General features: G+C 39.1%; 1 protein-coding gene across 4 annotated transcripts in view; it reads right to left on the reverse strand.

The window, feature by feature from the left end:
• The window catches only part of DYRK1A (dual specificity tyrosine phosphorylation regulated kinase 1A), an 88,647-nt gene extending 67,136 nt beyond the window's left edge, over window positions 1-21,511 (reverse strand). Inside the window, exons 1-2 of one of the 4 annotated variants that reach the window (XM_061453596.1) lie at window positions 21,374-21,511; window positions 21,082-21,246 (exon numbers count right to left, since the gene is read on the reverse strand). The gene's annotated coding sequence lies outside the window, so the exon portion shown is untranslated. Of the gene's footprint in view, window positions 1-1,530; window positions 3,902-20,395; window positions 20,831-21,081; window positions 21,311-21,373 lie in introns of those variants that run through there. The other 3 variants (XM_061453595.1, XM_061453594.1, XM_061453597.1) reach the window with 3 other exon arrangements.

Here is a 21,511-nt window from a genome sequence, read left to right on the forward strand (position 1 = left end):
CAGTCATATGTTAACCATATGCCTAGGTCTTAAACCAGCCTTCACCCCATAAATCTCCATACCTTCTGCTAAAGCAGGTATAACTCTGATACAAAAAGTGATACTGCAGAAGCACTGCTGATATCCTTTCCACTTTAACGCAATAAATCAGATTTAACTGCCCAAGCTTCAGCTTAGGCTGAAAAACTGGAACTTGTCTACTTCACCTTGTGTCCAAAGAAACTAAATGAACGTGTTTAGCTCTCAAACATCAGAATTCTCCTTAATGCATCTGTCAGACTTCACCCACTTAGATAGGGTTTTCTGAGGACACTTGTTCAGAGATGATTTTGAGCAACTGCACTTAAAAGGTAACATAAAAGAAATAAATTTCTTCAGTTGAAAATACGTACCTTCATCATCCTAGAAATCCTGCAGAACTCAACGTAAACCTTCTCTAAAAAAATAATAACAATCTCTAGCCCTTAGCTGGCTGAATCGTAAGTCAGCCACAACATCATTCTGATGTTAAACTCACCAGCCACCAGGAAAAAGTACTAAAATTATTATACCTTGAGTGCAATCATTTAAGAAACATGCCATGAAGGACAGCCTCAGCTCAAATCTTTCTCCTTTTTTTTTATTCTGTCAGGGAAATAGGCAAAACACTGTTTTCTTATCATCAAGTGCTGATTTTTTTTATGCAGGACAAGTTCACAGGCTTCACATTCATACTAAAATAGTCAAACTCAGTACTTCAGAAACAGGGTACACATTGCCTCTCAAGAAAGGCAAGGGGAAGGGACTAATTTAGCATGCTGACAGCAGCACCTAAGACAGTTTTGGCTCAAACAACTATTCCTAAAAGTAACTCTAAACACACTCTTCGAAGTGGAAAGAGATGCTCTTTCTCTATTTGCACAACTCAAAAGTCCCAGTGTGTTATTTCTTTTTCTGCATATCCCAAGCATAGTACTAAAATGAAATATACATGGAATAGCCACACAAGTGTAGTAAATGGGGACAAAACCCACAATTTAAGCTTGTTTCCAGAACTCAGATTTGTCTTTTATCTATCAATGTTAAAACACACTAAAAGGGAATTTAAGAATTACGGCTAGGATTTCAGGATATTGACAAAATAACTGGGACCCTAAGCTGGGCAAGAGGAGTTAGAAGTTGTTTAAAGAGGAGGAGTCCCTTATTTCCAAAACTACACATACCACAGCTGCTCTTCCAGCTCTTTTTAACTTGGAAACCAAAAACGAAGGTCCAGCTTTTGTCAGACATGTCAGTACAGAAACACTGTTTAAAAATCTTGTTCAACATGCTTTCAAACAGCAGTTCATATGAAGTTCAACAGCTCTGAAAATTGACAGTGGTCAAGTTCAGGCTCCATGACAACCAGATGCATTCAAAATAGACCGTGAACTGATTTATTTCATTAAACTGAGTTATTTCATTAAAATAAGAATACTCAGGCTGCAACTCCCCAAAAGCCATAGCTGACTTAGATTTGGCTGCTCTTTTCTCACCTACAGCCCTCTTTACCTTCAACCACTGAATGCAGACCAATCTCTTGCACCACATCTGGCATCTGCCTCAGTCCTGCTGAGTCAGTTCTGCAATTTAGCATAATGTAAAATATTCACCTTTTTTGATCAGTTTTCTGCTGACTCTGCACACCTCCAGAGCCCAAGTCCAACTTTCAGCTTCAAAACCTACACAGTAAATAAGAACCTAATTGTTTTTTTTAGCACTTGCATACAGCTGACACATTTATATTCTGCATAACACTACTTGATCACAGAAAAACTGTATTTGCATTTTTGTGTAGTCTTTGATATTCCGGACCTTTGAAACTCACAGTTCCTAGGTTAGGGCCAGAAGTCCAAATACTTACTGATAACTGGAAGTAAGGTAGCCATGCTCTCAGACTGTGCTGGGGCAATAAACAGAGCATTCTGCTCATAGACGGAGAAAATCATTGTATTAAGCACTATGGGACACAACAAAATAGTGATCCTTGCCTAAAAAGCCCACTATCTAAACAGACTGTGTTTGTCCACAGAAAGACAAAACCAGACAGCTCACAAACTTCAGCTATCTATAATAAGGCTTGCTGTACAGGCTAAGAATACAGTATAAGAGAAGTAAAGAGCAAGATAGCCAAAGTATTTCTGACAGTTCTTGCTAAACTGACACAGAGCACCTTGAAGACCACAGCTAACATCTGGTTTAATATCAACAGTAATAGACCCTACCTCTACTTCAAGAACACAAGTGAAATGTTTACAGGCTTTTCTATATATAGTGTCTGTCATAACAGTCTACATAAATAAATTTGAAGAAATAAATTTAATCAGGCCCGCCAAATACAAACTTCTCTGATGTTAGGAAGCAAAATGAACAAAAAAAAGACTCCACCACAGTAAAATCCAGCATCCTTACAATTCAGTTCTCAATGTTCCAGCCCAGTTATACATAGAGAGACTTTCACAATACGCTTTAAGTCCTAATTGAAGCTCAGGTTGACTACTACATACACTCAAATACATTTCAGTAAGTGTTGCAAAGTATTTGTACTTCAACATACGAATTAACAAACATGAAGACACAATTTCTCAGATTAAGTCCTTCAGAAAATTAATTTAATTTCATTATTAAAAAATTGGTTAAAGCCCCTTAAATAACTGGAGAATGAGTAGAATATAGTCCCACTGATACAATTTGTTCTCTGTTCCATCTCTACTCCTTTACACTTTTTCCACATATCATTCCTACCTTGGTGGTTGTGCTGTATTGCCGTAATTCATATCATATTCTTCCACTGAGAAAATAAACCATTATCCAGGAGCCTGGAAAATGTATAAGCATTGATTAAATCCCAGCAAGTTTCTTCTTCCTCTTCCCTGAAGGTAAGCACACTCATCACTGAATTGGAGAGTCATGCTTCCTTTTCTCCCCCTGTCCCATGGTTCTTTGGTTCTTTTTTGTATGATAGTACACACATTACATGGGACTCGAGGACAATTGCCAAAACACCTGAGAAGCCAGGGATCTAGTTATTCTCATTGGAACTGAACATGTGGTTTCAGATTCTTGCCATCTAAGGAGCACACTAAACTGTCAAGAAAGGCAGCAGTCCCCTTCCGTCCTTCCCAACTCTCAGGTCCACAGCTGTGCCCCCTTCCTTGGAAACTTTAGTGTTCCCACTGAATATACAGCAAACTCCATGACCTAATTAAAAACTATTCACATCTTCGTCAGGTTCATCTCCTGCCAGTTTAGGGAACTGACCTGGCTCGGCAAATGGAAGAAAAACTTAAAGCTGGATCAAAAAGTTTAACAGGCCTTTTTGTGCAAAAAGATGCTGGCTCAGTTTATGCCACACAACATAACTTCCAACCAAGTATACTCCTTCACAAGCTGATCACACTCCAGGTTACTACTAATAAGAAAAGAGCAAGTCACAGACAAAGCTCATCTTCCTGGCGCTTTTCCATCTCATGATGAAACAGTTTAGGTAGCTAAATTAGCAGCAAAGTTTTTTTTTACCTTTACTTACATAGTTAGTTGGTTTTGCTTAGCTTCTTAAGATGGCCCAACATGGAAAAGTAAAGCAAAAATGCCAACAAAGAGAATTTGCAAGTATGCTTTATCAAGGGAGAATGTAGACAGACACAGCCTCTTGTGATCCAATGCAGGCTGCTGTCAAACAGCCATGTCATATTCCCCTGCACTGTCCAGGCACCAGAGTAGGCAGGGGTTGCAATGATGAAGGCTACAAGTCCATCTGCAGCCCCGCCTTAATCCCTCTTGGTCTTGCAAACCTCTGAAGCCGGAAACTACTGTAATTTTTGTATCATGCTCATGAGGTAGTCTCGAATGCATGTAACATCACAAGGCACTCTAAAACTATGGTAAAGTCTTCAAAGTAGATCAACAACAACAAAAAATGCACAAATGGGTTTTCCTCTTCTTCAATACAGTAAATACATGAATAAAGAGAGATTCCACGTTTTCCTCACATCATTCACTCCGGAACTACAGCCCTAACAGTTCTCAGAATGTAGATTACTGTCAGCTCCAAAAACATTTAACAAAATATAAATCATCCCAACATAGTATTTTTTAATTTAACATAATTCAACATGGGCTTAAGTTCCACCTGTAGTTCGTTTACCACGGCCTTATCCCCAGTTAAGGAAACACTGACCTAGAAAACTCTGAAGAATGAGATAAATTAACAAACTTAAGTAAATATTCATATAATCTAGTGATGAAGTCAAAATACCTTCTTTTACAGATTTAAAAATCTGAGGTTTTGTTTTCCTATTTTGTTTGCCTCCATCCCTACTGTTAAGCATAATATTAAAGCAAATCCTGGTATATACCAAGATACTACCACAGAGGTAGTAGGCTGCAAAATTTTGCTGAGTTTTAAATGGTATTATAATCCATTAAGAAGAATTCAAAACCCTGCTTAAGTCAGGTACACGTGTGGATGCATGCACACACAGGTAGACGAGCCAGTACAGACAGTGGGTATACATCAACCAATGAAAGCTTTACTGGGGTACATTCATTACCACACTGAATAGAGTTTTCATCATTCATGGCAGCTCTGTACCCTTACAAACTACTGCTACAGGTAGCTCATTTGAGACTCTCTAATACTTGTTCTAAAAGGAAACAAAAAACCCACACCACTAAACCCAGAATGTACTTGTTATATTCTAATATGAGCTTCTACAAAACTTTTTTGGAATTTCATCCAGTAATTCCTCATCAAGCCTTCATCAATGTATGGAATATCCCACAAAAGCATTCACAGATGAAGAAACCATGACACACTTTCATGAAGTGGAATAGATTGTCCATTACCATGAACCCTGTATTACCTCTTGGCTTATCAATATAGAAGACGACGACTTTCTGGTGCGGAAAAAATTTTATGAATCTAATAAGAGGTTGCAGATACCCTGCCACATGGTAACTCAATCTGAGTTTGATAGCTAAGAGTTCAATTCACACTCACGTTTATAACAAGTTACCTTTTGTCAGCTTATCCTCAGGAACTGACCACATACATAACCCACCTACACATACACACCTCTTTAGCCCACTACAAATGTGACTTTGCTTTCCCTCACACAAAATAAATAGAAAGTTAAGGCTAAGGATGAAGTAGCACATGATTGCTAAGCCAATCTAATAATTTGCTGCTACCAAAGGAGTGGAAAAAAAAGGAGAGGTATTGGAGAAGGTTCTGTTCTGCCCACATTCATCCTCTTCGCAGTCTTCACTGCTCTAGCTAATTGATCCCAAAGAAAACCAACTTTTTTCAGGTTTGCTTACTGGTTTTCTCATACACACAGATGATGATAAATTATCTGAATAAATAGGCAAATAGGCTTTTGGTTTTGTTTTTTTTTTGTACGTTCTAAAGGTTTAAATGTTGCAAAGAACTTGGGTCTTTTTTTTTTTTTAAACTGTATTATATTATGGCACTGAATGTGTAGTTCAGGCTTAGTCTGTCAACTTGGGATAATGTTGATTTGAATACCTTTTTGAGTACAATCACTATGGAGATGTATGGAATTCATTTCTGAACATTCTCTGACGGCAGTCATAAGAAGAAAGTCTAAAAGAAATCTCTCATCAAGATAAAAGCCCTGGAAAATTCTCTCTCACAGCGAGCCCTTCAGATTAATTTTGACTACCTAGACTTTTAGGATGCCAAACAGAAAAAAAAAGACGCTTTGGGACAATGTATATAAACTTCATCAATTCCAGCAATGAAATACTGGGTATAAACTGATCCATCTAATGCTCTCCAAGTTATCTGTCTTTTGTTCAGGAAGCAGACACTGCTCTAAAACTTTGACAAAATTATCTATTTCAGTAATTCTAGGACATGACAAGATTATGCAACTTTCTGATTATTTAACAGTACCTCTGCCAGCATCAGAAGTTGTTAGGGTTCTGACCAAGAGAGTCTGGTTTCCTGTAGCATTTTTTTTTCCTAATAAATATTCCTAAAATAATTTTAAGAAGAGGTAGCAGGAAGGAAATGAGGACAAATTAAAAACAAATAAAAAATAAATAAATAAAAAGGCTTTTAAATCCTGACCTTACAGAGCTCCAAACAGTACTCAAGATCACATCTGAGGTATCCAGGAAATAATAAAGCAAAAAAATCTTTCTTGTCCCACTGAAGTCCTTGCAAACTACCGAGAATAGCTCACTAGATGGAAAGATTCCAAAACAAAGCCACTTTTCCAGCAGATCTTCTTCTTTAATTTTCTACTAATGTTACTGAACTGGTGCATTTCATGTAATGATGTGCTGTGCTTTTTAACAAAGCTTGCTAGAAAAAAACATAGCTTTCTATACAGACCTGCTGTTTCCTAATTTGTGAAAGAGGTCAACAAGAAGGTCATCAGCATGATCTGACAGACTCTTGAGGATGAAGCCAGCACAGGTATCCTTAGGAAAAATGCAGTTTTTTCAGATGCATCTGAAATATTATAGCAACATATGAAATCACAGGGGCATAGCAAAAGGGATAAGAAAAGGAAGATTCAAAGCTCATGCCAGGTGCAACAAATGGACCAACTGCAGCCTAACAAGACTCATCTCTATAGTCCTTCATGTGACCCGTGTCCAGTGCACAGCAAAAAGAAAACTCTGATCATGACAATGTAGTCATCAAGACAGTCACAACAGAGAACTCCCTCAAATCATTAACACCATATACTATCCTGAAATATTCTTTTCCAACTTAAGTTAAAGCCACATTTAATGCCTTCAAAACTGGAACTGCCCTCTTCCCCCTATTGATAAAAAAATAAACCACCACCTTTGGAAATAAGCCAGAACTCCACACTGCTAATTTGAGACTTCACTTGAACTGAACAGAAAGGAGACTTAATAGCTTCAGAGCTAAGAGAAAGAGATCTCTATGGAGTTCAGTAGTGCTACACTGAATCTATCTGAGGAAACATGGATCCTCACACAGATTTGCAGCCAAGGCCTGATCTTTTTTGCTCGGAGAGATTTTTATTCAAAATATTTCAAGTTAGCTTCATACTGGATTTACAGGAATTAAAGGCATACTTCATTGTATGATTTTGTGTTTAGCAAAGAGCAAGAGACATGCTAACCTATACAGATATCTGCCACAGACAGTGCTTGAAAACACTGAGCAGTCTTCCTCTCTTTCATGAAGGGGTCAAGGAGATGGATGGCATCCTGAAGGGCAACAAAGACAGACAAAGTGGGAAGTTCTGAAATGCCAAATAGTCAACTCAAAGCAAGTTAGGGAAAAAGAGAAACAAGACTTTATGAAAAATACAATGGGTTGCTGAAGAAGGGTATGGGAAGGGGGGAAAAACCGGCACTAAACATCAAAGTAGTTGCACCACTATTCGACTAAGGAACCTCTACTACTCCTAGATACTGAGTAATGCTGTGTTGTTTGTCACAAGACAAAGGTCTTTAGCCATGAAAAAAACCAAGCATTATGAACAAAGTTAACTGCAGAGTAGACTGGAGTGGCACTCAAAGCAGAAGGGAAGATGGATGGGACTTTAAAAACAAAACCAATTAAAACAAAACATAACAAGAGAAGCCATAAGCCACTGAAGAGATACAGCATTTATGACTAATACTCTTATTTACTCTTATTTACTAACCAAGAAGGAACCAACAGAACATTTTCAAAGACAAGTATTGTAAGTGTTTGCCCTATTAGCGTGTACATCCTGATAGCAGGCTGCCTGATAACCTCACCTAGAGCAGGGGGCCTAATGAAACAAAAATCTTCAAACTCAGAGAGTGACACATTTACGAGCACTCCCATATAAGAATGCAAAAGTAAGAATGCGAATAAGAATGCATGGAGAAACGATGCCCTGAGAGGCACTTACGGTGCTCCTGCCTTCAGTTCACCCAAGAGAAGCAAAGGAGGTAGACAGAAAAATTCCCTTACTTTCCCCATACACACACTTTATAGAGTAAATGTACTGTCCAATCATCCATGTTTTTTTTGAAGTAATTTCAGATTATTAAAATATGGACATTAATATATGGATGGATTCAGATATTAAGGAATCAACATTCCTGTCTACTTTTCCACCTAACAGGTAAATAGTTATCAATAAAATTTAAGTAACTTTAATAAAAACATTAGATACATGAAAGTGAAACAACAGAATAATCCCAGCAGCACTGGTCACTTATTTAAGAGGACAAGCAAGCATGGAATTTCCAGAAGAGCTGCTTGTTTCTTTGGTTTTTAACATAACCGGTCCAGCTGGTAGTTATGTTAAAACCAGGCTATCAAGAGAAATGCTTTTTCATATGTCTCCTTCGTATAGCAGGAACAAGAAAACTAAAGCATCTTCACTCTGCAATTTTGCTTCTGGTATCAATAAGGTATGTTCACATCTTATAAAGACAGCTGAAAAATACCTTTTATTAGAGCACTAACTTTAGAAACTTCAATTCAACTTTCACTTTGTCCAAACAGGGACAATACATATTTTGTGTGCACATATATATCTTCAGACAATACAAAATTCAAGTAAAAAAATCAGAAGTGTGTGAAATTGAGGAGGTATCTGTATTTTGTATTGTCTTGTGGTAATGTTTGCGGCAAGGAACAAACAGAAAATTAAAACTTTAGTGTTTCTTAAGAGGTTTTAATCTTTAAAATTTTGGGGGTTTTCTCCCTCAAAAGCACTGTTCTTACAGGGGAGGGAAAGAAAGTAAGAACAAGTGAGAAAGAACAAGCAGGAGAAAACACTAAGCAAACAAGAGACAGAGACTGCGCAAGTAACAAAAAGAGAGGTGCTTGAGAGACCAAGCACTAGAAAGGATGAGAGAGAAAAGGGCATGAACAAAAGTTCAAAAATTGTAAAAAAGAGCCAAGTGAAAGCGAGGAAGAACTAGAAGAAGAGCACAAGTGAAAAGAATGCAAGAAAACACATGCATCAGGAGTAAGGCGGAAAATTATAAAGCAGGACAGCTACAAAGCGAGCAGGAGAGTTGGAAGAGAGAACTTATCAAGTAAGACTGGTAGCACATGTTAAAGAGTGCATGTAAGCAGGACAGCATCAGAGTGGGAATATTAGAGAAGGAATGTGCACGGAAGTTTGAAATAGCAAGCAAAAGTCAGAGAAGCAGACAAGGAGGGGGGCAGGGACAGACAGACAGATTGGTGAGTGATTTACTACAGGAGGGCTGGCAAAAATTCCTCAAAATGATGTTCTCCATTAAGTAACAGTGCTATCAGAGCCAGTTAACCAACCCCTGCCTCTTCTAGGAGGAACCCTAGTTCCTGTCCACCCACACAACTCATTCCATTATCTTGTCAAATGTCTGAGCAGCAGCACAGTGTACCAGGTCTGGGAACCAATCTGACTGAAAAGTAACCTGATTCTCCACCCCCACACACATCCAAATGTTATATATATAAAATTATATATTTCAGCCAACTCAGTTTCCAAGTCTGATTCATTGGTTGGTCTTACAAACAGCTGTGCCAACACAATGCAGGTGGGAACAAGTAGCCAGAATCTGGAGAGGAGAGCTGCTTAAGTGGTGACTGCCTTCAAGGAATTCATTGTTGCACACTTCGCCTTAGAATGACTCTCTCAACAATTTCCCTCTAAGTGCTTCAGTGGCTCTACATCTTGCAGTATTAACTTCATGTCAGTTTACTAATACTTAAACTGTAAACCAAACACGTACAACATCATCAGATTAAATCTTGTGCATATCACACACCCCTCACAGATGAGGTAAAAAAGAGTTGTTGCTTTTCATCTTTTTGCTTCTTTTTTCAATCAATTATTTCAAATTTGGCATAGGTACAGTTTTGGGGAGAGCAAGGTAATTTTCACTACACTCAGAGAAACATACATAGTCTTCGCTGGGTAGAAGGAGAAAATGGTTTAGAGTAGAAGGAAAAGGGGGTAGAAAATCTATGTTGCTTATGTTTTTCTGCCTGTATACTGTTCTTTGCTGTGTTGCCCTTCACCATTCTCAGCACTGAAATTCTGTATAAGCCTATGGTCTTATCATAAATTAGAAGATGGAATTATCTTCTAGTGAAAAAGAGATAATGAAGTCGTCTCAAAGAAGATGATGATAATGAAGACTTATCATAGAGATAATGAAGTCTTCTCAAATTTTCCCCAAGAAGGTATAGTAGTAGCAGAAGACCAATAATTTCAATCTTTACTCATCAGCTTTTGTTAGTTTGTATCCCTTCACTACCACTACTACCAAGCAATGTCTCAAGACTCAGTAACAAATTTGGTCAGCTGAAACTAGAACAGAAATTATTATTGTGGAAGACAGTATTTCAGACATTTAGCAAATTTTCCTTCATGAAAGCCAACCATACCCAAGCATGCAAAAGTGTGGTTTACACACTTGGTGTATACTTACACAGTTGACCCACTGCTCCTGAAACTATTCACTCTCAAGTGAGCCGTAAGACTGAGAACTCAGTCCTAAAAGATCAGGTAGAAGAGATGGGACCTTCTATACTAGTAAGATGGAGATGTTCCAATCATACAAGCCAGGCAAATACCATATATGCCTCTTTCTCCTCTGTGAAAAAGTTTTATAGATGTCACAGAATCAGAGACCGTGGTAAGAAATGTTATGGCAGGCCTGATAAATGTTTGTGTTTTGCAACATAATCTTTACTTGCACAGTCAAATGTTATTTTATTCACTGAACAGATGTTTATCATGTATATCAGGACAGGACATGGAAAACAAAGCTATACAGTTAATACCAGCTATACCATAAATGATACTAATTACTGAAATACTCCATTAGTTCTTTCCAAAATTGAAGTATGTGTATCAAAAGGGAAAAGAGATTGCAAGAAAAGAAAATAAAAAAATAGTTCTTTATGTTTTTTTTAGACAAGCAAATCCCCTTTTGGAAAAATGAGTTTGAACTCTAAATGCCCCAAATTTCAAAAAAAATCTTAAGTTCCTTGAACAGAGCTCTATCTGGATATGCTGAGTCACTCTCCAACCTGAAGAGACTGCTTCTTGCTTCTCTGTGTTACAAAGCACTCAGAATATAAACTCAAATGCAACTAGAAATACACAGCATCCTCTATTAAGACGCAAGACACCCTAAACCCTTAACCTCAGCTCTGTCCATTGCGTCATTGCCTAACTTTGGGCAAGTCACTTTGCATTTTTTACTTTCATTCCCCTTTAAAAAGCAGTTTAGTAACATCTATTTGTCTCCTGTTAGCAAAGCAAAAACTGCTGCATGTATGGAAAGCAACATGACATTAAGCGCTATACAAAATGTCTAAAATCACCAGAACTCCTCACCCCAAAACCCAGCAATTCAGTGCCTTAGCTTAGGCTGCCAATAGATTTGGTGGAGGTTTTTTCTGTACATTAGATCTTAATAATTGAAAAATATTTTCACACAATGCTAAAAGAATCAAAGAATCTCTTAGCAGTTGCTATATTCAGATACTAAAACGTTAAACCTTTGCACACAAGCCTGTGAGAAAGTTACAAACCTGAGACTAAGTGCAAGGTCTGGACAGTGTGCAATTATTAACAACTTGTAAATATAATCAATTTTTTTTAGGTACATCAGACCACCAAAAGCAAGAGAGTTTTCCTGGTTTTGTCAGTGTTTGAGTGCTTAACTAAGTGAATTTTTTTGGAAATAACTAATAAAGTCAAATGCAACCCTACAGAGGTTCTCAAGATTAAAATGTAAGAGGAACGACCATACTTAAATACATGGAATATAAAGCATACCTGTTTCCTCAGATATGTAAATAAGATGGCACTGTCAAATTTCAAGCTCACTGGTTTCAGAATATACATAATGACTAACACATAACCTAGAAATTGTATTTTGGGACCACTGTACGCTTCCTAAAAACATACCCTGAGCTGCAGCCTCCCCTCAAACCACAGATCTCAAGTTATTTTGTTTGATGCAAACAAAACTTTGCTTTACATACAAAGATTCAAATTAAGATTTTTTTTTTGTAAACAAAGTACCAGTAGTCAAGAGAATGAAAGCATATAAAGAATCCTGTATCAGAAAATACCAAGGGAAAAATTTTCAAATATGAAAGTCTAAAAATTAAATTCTTTATTTCATATTGAAAACTTGGGATAGAACTAATTACATATTCTCATGTTTCAATAAACATAGGTAGGAACTATAAGACTTAAATCTTAAAAAAAAAAACTGAGGCCAACAGTATGGTAAAATACTTGTTTATCTATGTAAGCACTATGTAGACCTAAGATGATACTTCGACGTAAAAAAAAAAAAAAAAAAAAAAATTGTGAAAAAGATACAGAAAATGATGAATGACATTGGGAAGGTCAATGAAGCCCCTTCTCTCTCATTACAGACCTTGGAAATACACACTAAAGGGCATCAAACATAAACTAAGGCCAAGGAAATCTTTTTCACACACAAAAGAATTATTTACTGATCTCACTCAGGACATGTCCCTGATGCAAACAAAAAATAAAAATCCCACAACAGTTTTTAAGCTCTATAAATTATTACACTGGACAGAATGGGATTAAAAAAAGAAAAAAAAAAACTTCTGTTTCAGAATGTAAACCTACCATAAACTCATGAACTTCCCAGTACGAGGAAAATATTTAATGACATGAACTACTCCAATTTGTTGTTTCCTTCGTCCTGAGGTTTTCTTTTAATAAGCTTTTAGAAAGCTTACTGAGATTTTTTTTGAGAGGGGTTATTAAATAAAAGCCCCACACCCCACAAACACTGATAGTCTATACACACACAGATCATGGATACAGACATCCTAGGTCACTGATGATCTCTAACATTTCCAAATGCAAAGCACCACATGCATATACTGGCAGAGCTTCAGAAGATCTCTTCAAAATGTCAAGTTTGTCACATAGGTAGATTCCTTCACATACAAAACACTGAGCTGAATGTCCCTGTGTATCAATACATGCATTTTACTTTTATATTCCACTTCCATTACAAACAGTAGCTAAAAGGAAACAAACATATTTTAAAACATCTTTGTTCACTTTGAGGAACATTTTTATAAATTGTGCAGAAGAGAGAATGATTTCAAAACATGACACTTGAACTTTGTGCACTCTAAGTAGAACCTGTTTTCTCCTTTCCTGAAATAACTGGATGCTGGTTAAGAACATCTATAGCAGAAAACCAGAATGATATACCTACTGTATGTATGCCTACAATTATTTCTTCATATTATGAGAAAAAAAATGGGGAGTTAATCTGTAATTTAAAACAGAGAACCCTAAGATAAGACTCATAACTTGGCCAACATGTTTTTCTTGCTTTATTAACTTTTGTAACAAGTTAAACAGAAATATTTTAGCAAAAACTTGTATTTTGGTTTACTGCAATTGCCTAGCAGTATGCAAATTAAGTAAAGGGACACTAGGTATTCCTTCAAATACGCATTTAAAAATTGTCTCAAATTCTAATGGTTTCTTACATGAGAAAACTATTACATAGGTTTCTAGTCCACATCACCTGAAGCAAAGCCAATCTTGATTTAAGAATGACAACAAAAGTTGTCAGTGTTATCATTAACCACTAAGGTAAGGCAGCCAAGTACTTGTACTCCAACAATCTGTTGCCACATGTGCAGCTGGATTTCTCAAGGTTTCAAAACTAAGCTCATAAAGTTTTAAAACGTCCATGCTGTGAACATGACTCTAAGTTAATTTAACTCCATAGAGATACGTAAATGAATGTTTCGATGGGTAAAAAGCCTGAAAGTAGACTCATATGGACACTGTGAAGTGCAAATCATGATCGCACACTTTGTAAAATAGGTGAAAACATCCCCACACAAATCCTACAAAGACAGAAGATAACCCTCTTCTAAGGATCACATCAGATGTCATTAATGACTTCCATTCATGCCTGGGTATTATTAGTTCTTAGACCTTCTATCATTAAGATTTTGTACAACAGACTTACACAGACTCACAACCCTTTTTATTTACCAAAAGGAAAAACAAACCACAAACACATACGCATTTACACAATGCTGGAACAAAAATGCTACATAAGAGAACACTGAGACTGAATGGGTATGCACCTCAAAGTCATGAAATACTGATTAAATGGAGAAAGAAATAATACTTCCTTCATGTTGCACAGTACAAATCAAAATGGATATCAGATCCTGGGTAAGGATGTACTCCTCTAAGTAGCACAACAATGCAAAACCAAGCAATTTTTAGGTATACCCTTATAACAAAAACTTCAACTATAGTTTATAACTCAATATCATATATACTCTTTCCTCTAAGCTTTCAACATAAATTAATCATTTATGATGCTGTCTGTAGTAGACATAGCTCATGGAAAACATTAATTCACTTAGGAACTAAGCTTGTAATCTGTATTAAAAAACAATAAAACTGTCCAAAAAAGTTTGAGAAGATAGAAGGGTCATTCAAAATGAAGCTGTAGTTAACTGACCTTTCCCCAGAACTGTTCCTGCTAGTACTTCTGATTTCAGGGAAAAGCATAATGTCAGTTTGTAGCCTTAACATATACAGAACTTCAGGAAACATCTGCTCTCAGTGGGAAGACACAGACAGGTATGTACAATCACATACATGTTCAGCATTTGCAGTAACGCTCATTTTCCTGTACAAGGGCCTGCCGTAAAATTCTACACTTCTGCAAGCACACTATGACATTGAAAGGAAAGCCACCTTAAATACAAGAACACAGAACTCTAAGCTTGTGAACATCTGATCATGGTGAAAATGTACATTAACTTGCATTATTCCACAACTATGACTGAGTATTTGTAGTATTTATGAGCTAAATTCTACTGGGAAGCAAAGGGAAACTGCCAGGATCTTCACACAACAACCACTTCTTATTAACAAAGACATCAAGGTATTTCAAACACTAACTTACAGTTCTTGTCAACCCATTAAATCAGTACCTATTTATCCCTAAGTTAGAAAGAGTAACAACAAAGAAGCCAGAATTAGACACGATCCAGGAAAGTTACTGAGCTTCCAGTATCAATAAGCTTTTGCAAGACTGTATTAGAAACTGACTTGTCTGTTACTACACACATACCCCATATGTATTTCATGGTTTAAGTCCTGTTAAAACTGTATTTAAAACCCAAGAACATATGCTGTGTAAGTAAGAAAAAAGCTGTAGGTACTTACAACTGGACAGATCAAACAGAGATGAGTGTAAGGAAATTAATTTTTCAGGAAAATGTAGAACTAAGTAAGTACACATTAGCTTCCCTACCAGACAATATTTTTATTCCTCTTTTAACCCCTTTCTTCAGTAGAACAGTAAACTGATAGCATGGACACAGAACTACTTCCCCTACAGAGGAAGTGGAAAGCTATGCTCCAATTTGCTCCTCAGTGACAGGTCCACTGGCAAAGTAAATGAGAAGTCATTAGTAATTTTCATAGTTCACAAGAACACAAATTAAGACTTGAACATACAGGCAAACAGGATTTTCAGTGAACAAAAATGCAACTACCAGCGTTTGAAGCCAGGAAGCCAAAATCCAGCGAACAGAAGGTTTTGGGAAACAAGGATTTAAATTTTCACTAACAAGTTTGACTTAATCATTAAAACGCCTTTAACTACAATTGTGATGCTAGCTATTTTACTGGTCTGATTATTTTCAGGAACTCAAAATTCAGTCAAAATTTTTTCTATTACATTTTGAAAAGAGTAACTCTGCCATTAGAAATTAATGGAAATTTGTACATTTCCACTCCTCTCCAATTTCATCATCCAAATAGATATTAAAAAGAGGAAACCTTTCAACACATGTATGAACATATTATTAACTATTCCTTTAACTGACTCAAAACAGAGTCTATTTTTATTTGCCTCTGGTGCAAAAGAAAAAAAATTAAGGTTTTAGAATGTTATATAATACAGAAATTGAGAGCTGGGTTTCTCACAGCTAGAACAAAACTGACACTTAATGGACTTAATTTCACTTTCATTTACTCAGTTTCACTTTCTGTTTTTTAGTGCTACCCAGACCCTGGAAACTTTGCAAGGAGCATGTTTACAAATAAGTGCTAGCTTATGTTATTTTAATTACAGAAACATTTTCACTGCTTTTAAGAAATTACATATTCAGAGCTGAAATTAAACTGATTATGTCTTCATACAGGGTAACTGAAATAGCTACTATCTAGACTTCAGAGGCTCCACAGTATTTGCACTGTATGGACATAAGCAGAGCTGACTGGGAACAATCTTCTACGTTTCCCTAGCTCTTCAACGGGTATTCTCCTTGTAAATCATATGGATAGGACATTTCGGAATGAATCAGCATATGATTACATCAGTACCTTTCATACTGAGCCACTCCATCTCCAACCTTTTCAACTGCAGAAAAACTCACCTATCCTTTAGAGACTGTGGAGGGAAAGGGGGGAGGAGCAAGGGAGGTGAAAGGAAACCTTATGAAGACAATGGGACTTAGCCTGTCTCATCACTCTCTGCTTTCTGGTTAGAGAAGAGCTCCTTTTCAGATCTGTGCTCCTAGACAAGTAAGCCATAATCAAGCACCCACAGGTACTGGACAAGATTCACATAAAATGAGTATTAGGGGAAGCAGAGCTAAACTCCAAATAAAGCTGTGATAAGTATGAACTAGAGACCTATTCTAAAATAATAAAATACACTTGTACTAGTAAAAGCAGTTATTTTTTCAGTTATGTTTGGATAAAAGAGAATCAAATGCAGAATTTTACTTTCCTTCCCCATAAGGAAAAAACCATAACCAAAGAATATTTATTACAAACTGTTACATTAATTGTCACAGGCCTAATGTTTACGCCACTGCAATTCTATTGGTATATTGTGTCATATCGAAGACAAAGTATTAGGTAACTGTACATACAGAATTTGTCTTCCTGGGAACAACAATTGTTTCTAATTATTGAAAGTTTCTCCAGTGCTTCTAAACCATCAATAGACTACACTTCCCATAACTCTCCTCTTGAAGGACCGATGGAGGTAAGGAAGAAAAAAGAAAATAGGAAGGAAATGGAGAGTATTCCCCTTCTCAGAATATTTTAATTTTTTTTCTCCACTCATAAGCTTACAAGAAAGCCATGTTTGCCCAGAAAGGTTTTTCTGTATTATTTCAAATAGTCTTAGAGAAAAAAGAAGACTCACTGCATAAACATATGAAGGCTTTTAGGCTTCTTAAAGTCTGATGAGTAAGAAAGTTATTACATAAATTTAAAAAAAAAAAAAAAGTTTCTTACCAAACTCTTACAAAAAAAAAAAAAAGGTGAAACTGTAAACTTAACAAATAATCTATTGTACTCAGTTATAAAGACAAAAGCAGCAGTTCTCTGTAAATAATCCTATTCTAAAACAACAGATCTATTTACAAAAGGATTTCAGAAGTTATACAAGTCTCCCATGCTCCCATAAAACAAAGGTACCAGAAAGTTTTTTACTTAACTTTGGAGAACAGTTCTCCAAAAAAAAGTTAAAAATTACCATAGAAAAATTAAACATATACCAAGTCTTTAATTCTTCCTCAAAATATGTAAAAGATGTAAAAGCAACTTTCAACCTACAGCCCCATAGTCAAAAAACACCTAAAATACAGTTTTCTGGAAGAATGCTGAAAATATAATCTAATTATATCAACAAAACTGCTTCTTTGGTAAGAGTATGTACTAGTCTTTACCAGCCATTTAAGTTCAGATTAACCTGTAAAATGCTATCATAGTAAATAAAGGTACATTTTTTCACATGTTTAACTACACTTCTTGCATACCACCATATGACCCTGTGGTAGGGTTTCAAAAATGTTAGCATAAACTAAAAGGGACTTTTTCACTCTATGTTAAGATGTTTACCAACTGATTTGAACTGAAATGACAAAAGTATCACAGTAAGCCCATTAAGGCAAAGACTAATAACACAGTTAACCCACACACGTTTCCTTGCAAGGCCCTATCAGAATTAAGATTTTTAAATATGGTATATGTGTTCACACATGTCCTAATTAAATGTAACTTTAAAAGCTTAGACAAGGCATACTGTTTTTACTAAGTACCAGTCACATTTTGCTGCTTTGTTTAAACTATCAACCAGCTTGTTAGAAGTCATTTATAGACATCACATGTTAATTCCCAGTCTATGCAAAACCCACATACTTTAAAAATTGATAAATTCCCAATGACTAGCTCATTATTTTACACAAGTAAGAAAATACTATCATAAACTGACACTGAAATAGAGAACTCTTGGCTGCTATTAGGTAAAATTATCCTTGTTGCAGCTTCTCCATCACTGTCCAACATGGGGGAGGGGATTGCAATGACAAGTTCTAAATCCATCCAAGTATTGATTCAGGAACTGTAACACTGCTGCTCATGTAACAAATTGTCTTTCTTACCTATCTACCTGGTAACAATATTAAACTATTGCCATATGTAAACGATTACACAAAAATTTTATAGAAGGAACTGCTCTCTCTTCTTAAGAGGACCATACTCTCTATTCAACTTTGAACAAGATATACTTGCTTTACTCAAAGAATATTAAAAAACCATGAATTAAACTCAATGAGCTTCATAAACTTTGACAGAATTTTTAATTCACAGGAGAAAATGAAAATTTAACACTTCAAACATATTCTACTTAGGACTGCAAATAAGAACACTCTAGTTCTAAATAATTAATATAAGGCAAAACCATGAAGTGTACCTTATGAAAGTAGTCTATATACATACACACACACACACACACACACACACCAAGTTCACCAAATATATATAGATAATAGCTAGCAAATACTAGCTCATACTCGGGAGTTATTTGCAGTGTTAGTATTCTAATTCTACAAAGTATAATTAATTTTCCAAAATTATCCAACCTACTGAGGTTGGGGGAAGGGTGATGTGGACAAAAAGACAAACAAGTTTACCACAACTTTTTAGGGCTACAGACTATTCCAAAGAGGTAAGTTAAATTCTGCTTGGTTACAGGCAGGTAATTGAATACTATGACGAACAAAATGTTTGCTTTTTTATCACCAGGTATCATCGACGTATTCTTCAGCTTCACACACCTTTTCTTAGAATGAAGAATGAAATACCAATATGATAATAAAACAAGTTGTTAAGTTGTACTTATCCAGATCCCACTATAACACTATATCCATGCAAGTGTGACTATATATACCTACTGGCAAAAGTTTACAGCACACTCTCATTCAGATTAAAACAGTAGGCTGTCAAAAACACGCCTGTTGATTTATTCTGTAGTCAGATATTCTTTGTTAATCTTAAAGAACAATGAATGTTTATTTCCTCAGATGACTGCGGAGTAATAGGAGAACTAAGTAACAGCAGCAATCTAGATACATGATCAAAGAACCCCTACATGGCTTTGGACAGACTAAACTGAAAAACTTCAAAGCTGACTGAGATTCAGAATTGCACAGATTTCGAAATTTCAAATTACAGTACATTTAACTGCGTTTTCTGATGGGGGGGGGGGGGGAATGCCACTCCAGAGAAGCAGCACCCTCTGTATTGGATGAGGTCTCCAATTTCTTCAGCAACACAATGCTGAATTCCTAAAAGACTGCAGCGCGCTATTAAAATACAGAAGTGTCTCTGTGTCCCTGCACCTATTTCCCAACTGCTTCTCCCTCCTCTGCCCCACCCCCAGCCAGAATGACAGTCATCTCACACAGGTACTCCTTCTACATCGGCCTGCAACTTCTCCACCTATCACTCAGTCCCTCACATGGGTGCAAAAAGGGGCACCCAAAGCCTCCACCACAACAGGTGCCTGCTCAGCTGATGGTTCAACTCCTGACGCCCTCCTCGCCTCCCGCTCCCAGACCGGGGCGAGACCTCGCACCCGCCCACCGCAGGGCGTTGCGCATAAGAGCAAGAGGATCCAGGCGAGATCTCTTCCTCCATTGCCGGTTCCGCGGCCCACCTCGCCGCTCCGCTTTCCAACCCGGCAGCGACAGCCTCTCCCGGACGCCGAGGGGAAAAGGGCCGCAGAGGCCCCGACGGCCACCACCGCTGCCCTCCGCCGCCGCTGCTTCCCGGCCATGTCCGGCCTGCCCTAGAAGGAGGCGGCGGGAGGGAGGGCGGGGAGAAGGCTAGTCCCGAAGCCCGGTGCGGGTCCCGGCCCTGCCAGCGCCAGCCCGGCGTTCGGCGGGCCCCGGCGTTCTCCCCATCTCCTCTCTCTAAGATGGCAGCGCAGCTGCCCCCTGCGCTGCGCCCCCTTCGACCGCGCCGGGCCGGGAGGTGGCACCAGCTCGTCCCGCTGCGCAGCTCCCCGCCACCGGCTAAGGCTTCTCACTTACCCGTGCTGGGGGCTGCGGGCCCAGCGCTCCGGCCCGGCTTCTCCCAGTCGAGGCCTCTTCCCTCGGGCGGCGGGTGCGGGTAGGGCGAGGAGAGAGCGCTTCTCCCAGCCTCGGCCAGGGGCCCCGGCGCGGCAGCGCCTCCCTCTTGTGCGCTCCGCAGTCCGGCCGCCCCGCCGCGCTCGGGCCCGCACGGCTGGCGGCGGTGCCGGTGCCGCTCGAGGCGCGGGGGGCACCGGCCGTGGGGTCTGTCCACTGCGCGCGTCCCTCTCTGGGCGGCGAAGAGGAGGGGGGGCCCGGCCCGGCGGGCGGATCCGCGGCGCTTCCTGGCCGGGCTGGATTTTCTATCGCTCACAAAATGGCGCGCGTTCCAAACCTGCGCAGCGCCCGGCGGCGGCAACGGCAGGGCCCGGCCTCACCTCGGGTCGGCGGCGGTGGTGGTGGTGGTGGTGGCGGCGGTGGCGGCGGCGGCCTGAGCCCGGCCAGGCAGCGCGGGGACAGCGGCGGGCGAGCGAGCGGGGGGAGGAGGAGGAGGAGGGGTGGGGGGAAAGCGCAGCGCCGTACCGAGCCCCCGGGAACTCCTCGCTCCCTCCCTCCCTCCTTCCCTCCCTCCCCCGCCTGCCAGCCTCTACCTCCTCCCTCCCCTCCCGCTCCTCCTCCCTCTCCCCCTCCCTCCTTCCCTCACGAACCGGCTTTGCCAGGCCGTCGCGCCGCTGCCGTTAAGGAACCGCCGCCGCTGCTTCTAGCCGGTCCGCGCCCGCCCGCGCGGGACGAACTTCTCGCGCGTCCCCGCCGGACCCTCAGGGGACGGTTGTTTCTTGGGGTGTTTTGTTTGTTTTCTCGTGCGATAACGTCTGTCGGGGTGGTGGTGGGGAGGAGAAGGGAAGGAGGGGAAAAAAAAAAAAAAAAAAGAAATAAACCCAGGGTTCGGGCGGGAAGAGGTTTTTTTTAAAAATAATTTTAAAAAAAAGGGTAACTGACAAAATGGCGGCGGGGCGAGCCTGTTTCCATGGCAACTGTCAATCACGGGGCCCGGGGCCCCACCCCGGCCGGGCGGGAGTCGGTGCTGACGTGGGGAAGGCGGGGAAGAGAGCGACGGGTGAAGGGCGGGCTCTGGTC

The sequence above is a fragment of the Pezoporus flaviventris genome, unplaced genomic scaffold, assembly GCF_033815535.1.
Source record: "Pezoporus flaviventris isolate CSIRO_AGI_PZ_B2104156 unplaced genomic scaffold, CSIRO_AGI_Pfla_v1 ptg000015l, whole genome shotgun sequence".
Taxonomy (NCBI): Eukaryota; Metazoa; Chordata; class Aves; order Psittaciformes; family Psittacidae; genus Pezoporus; species Pezoporus flaviventris.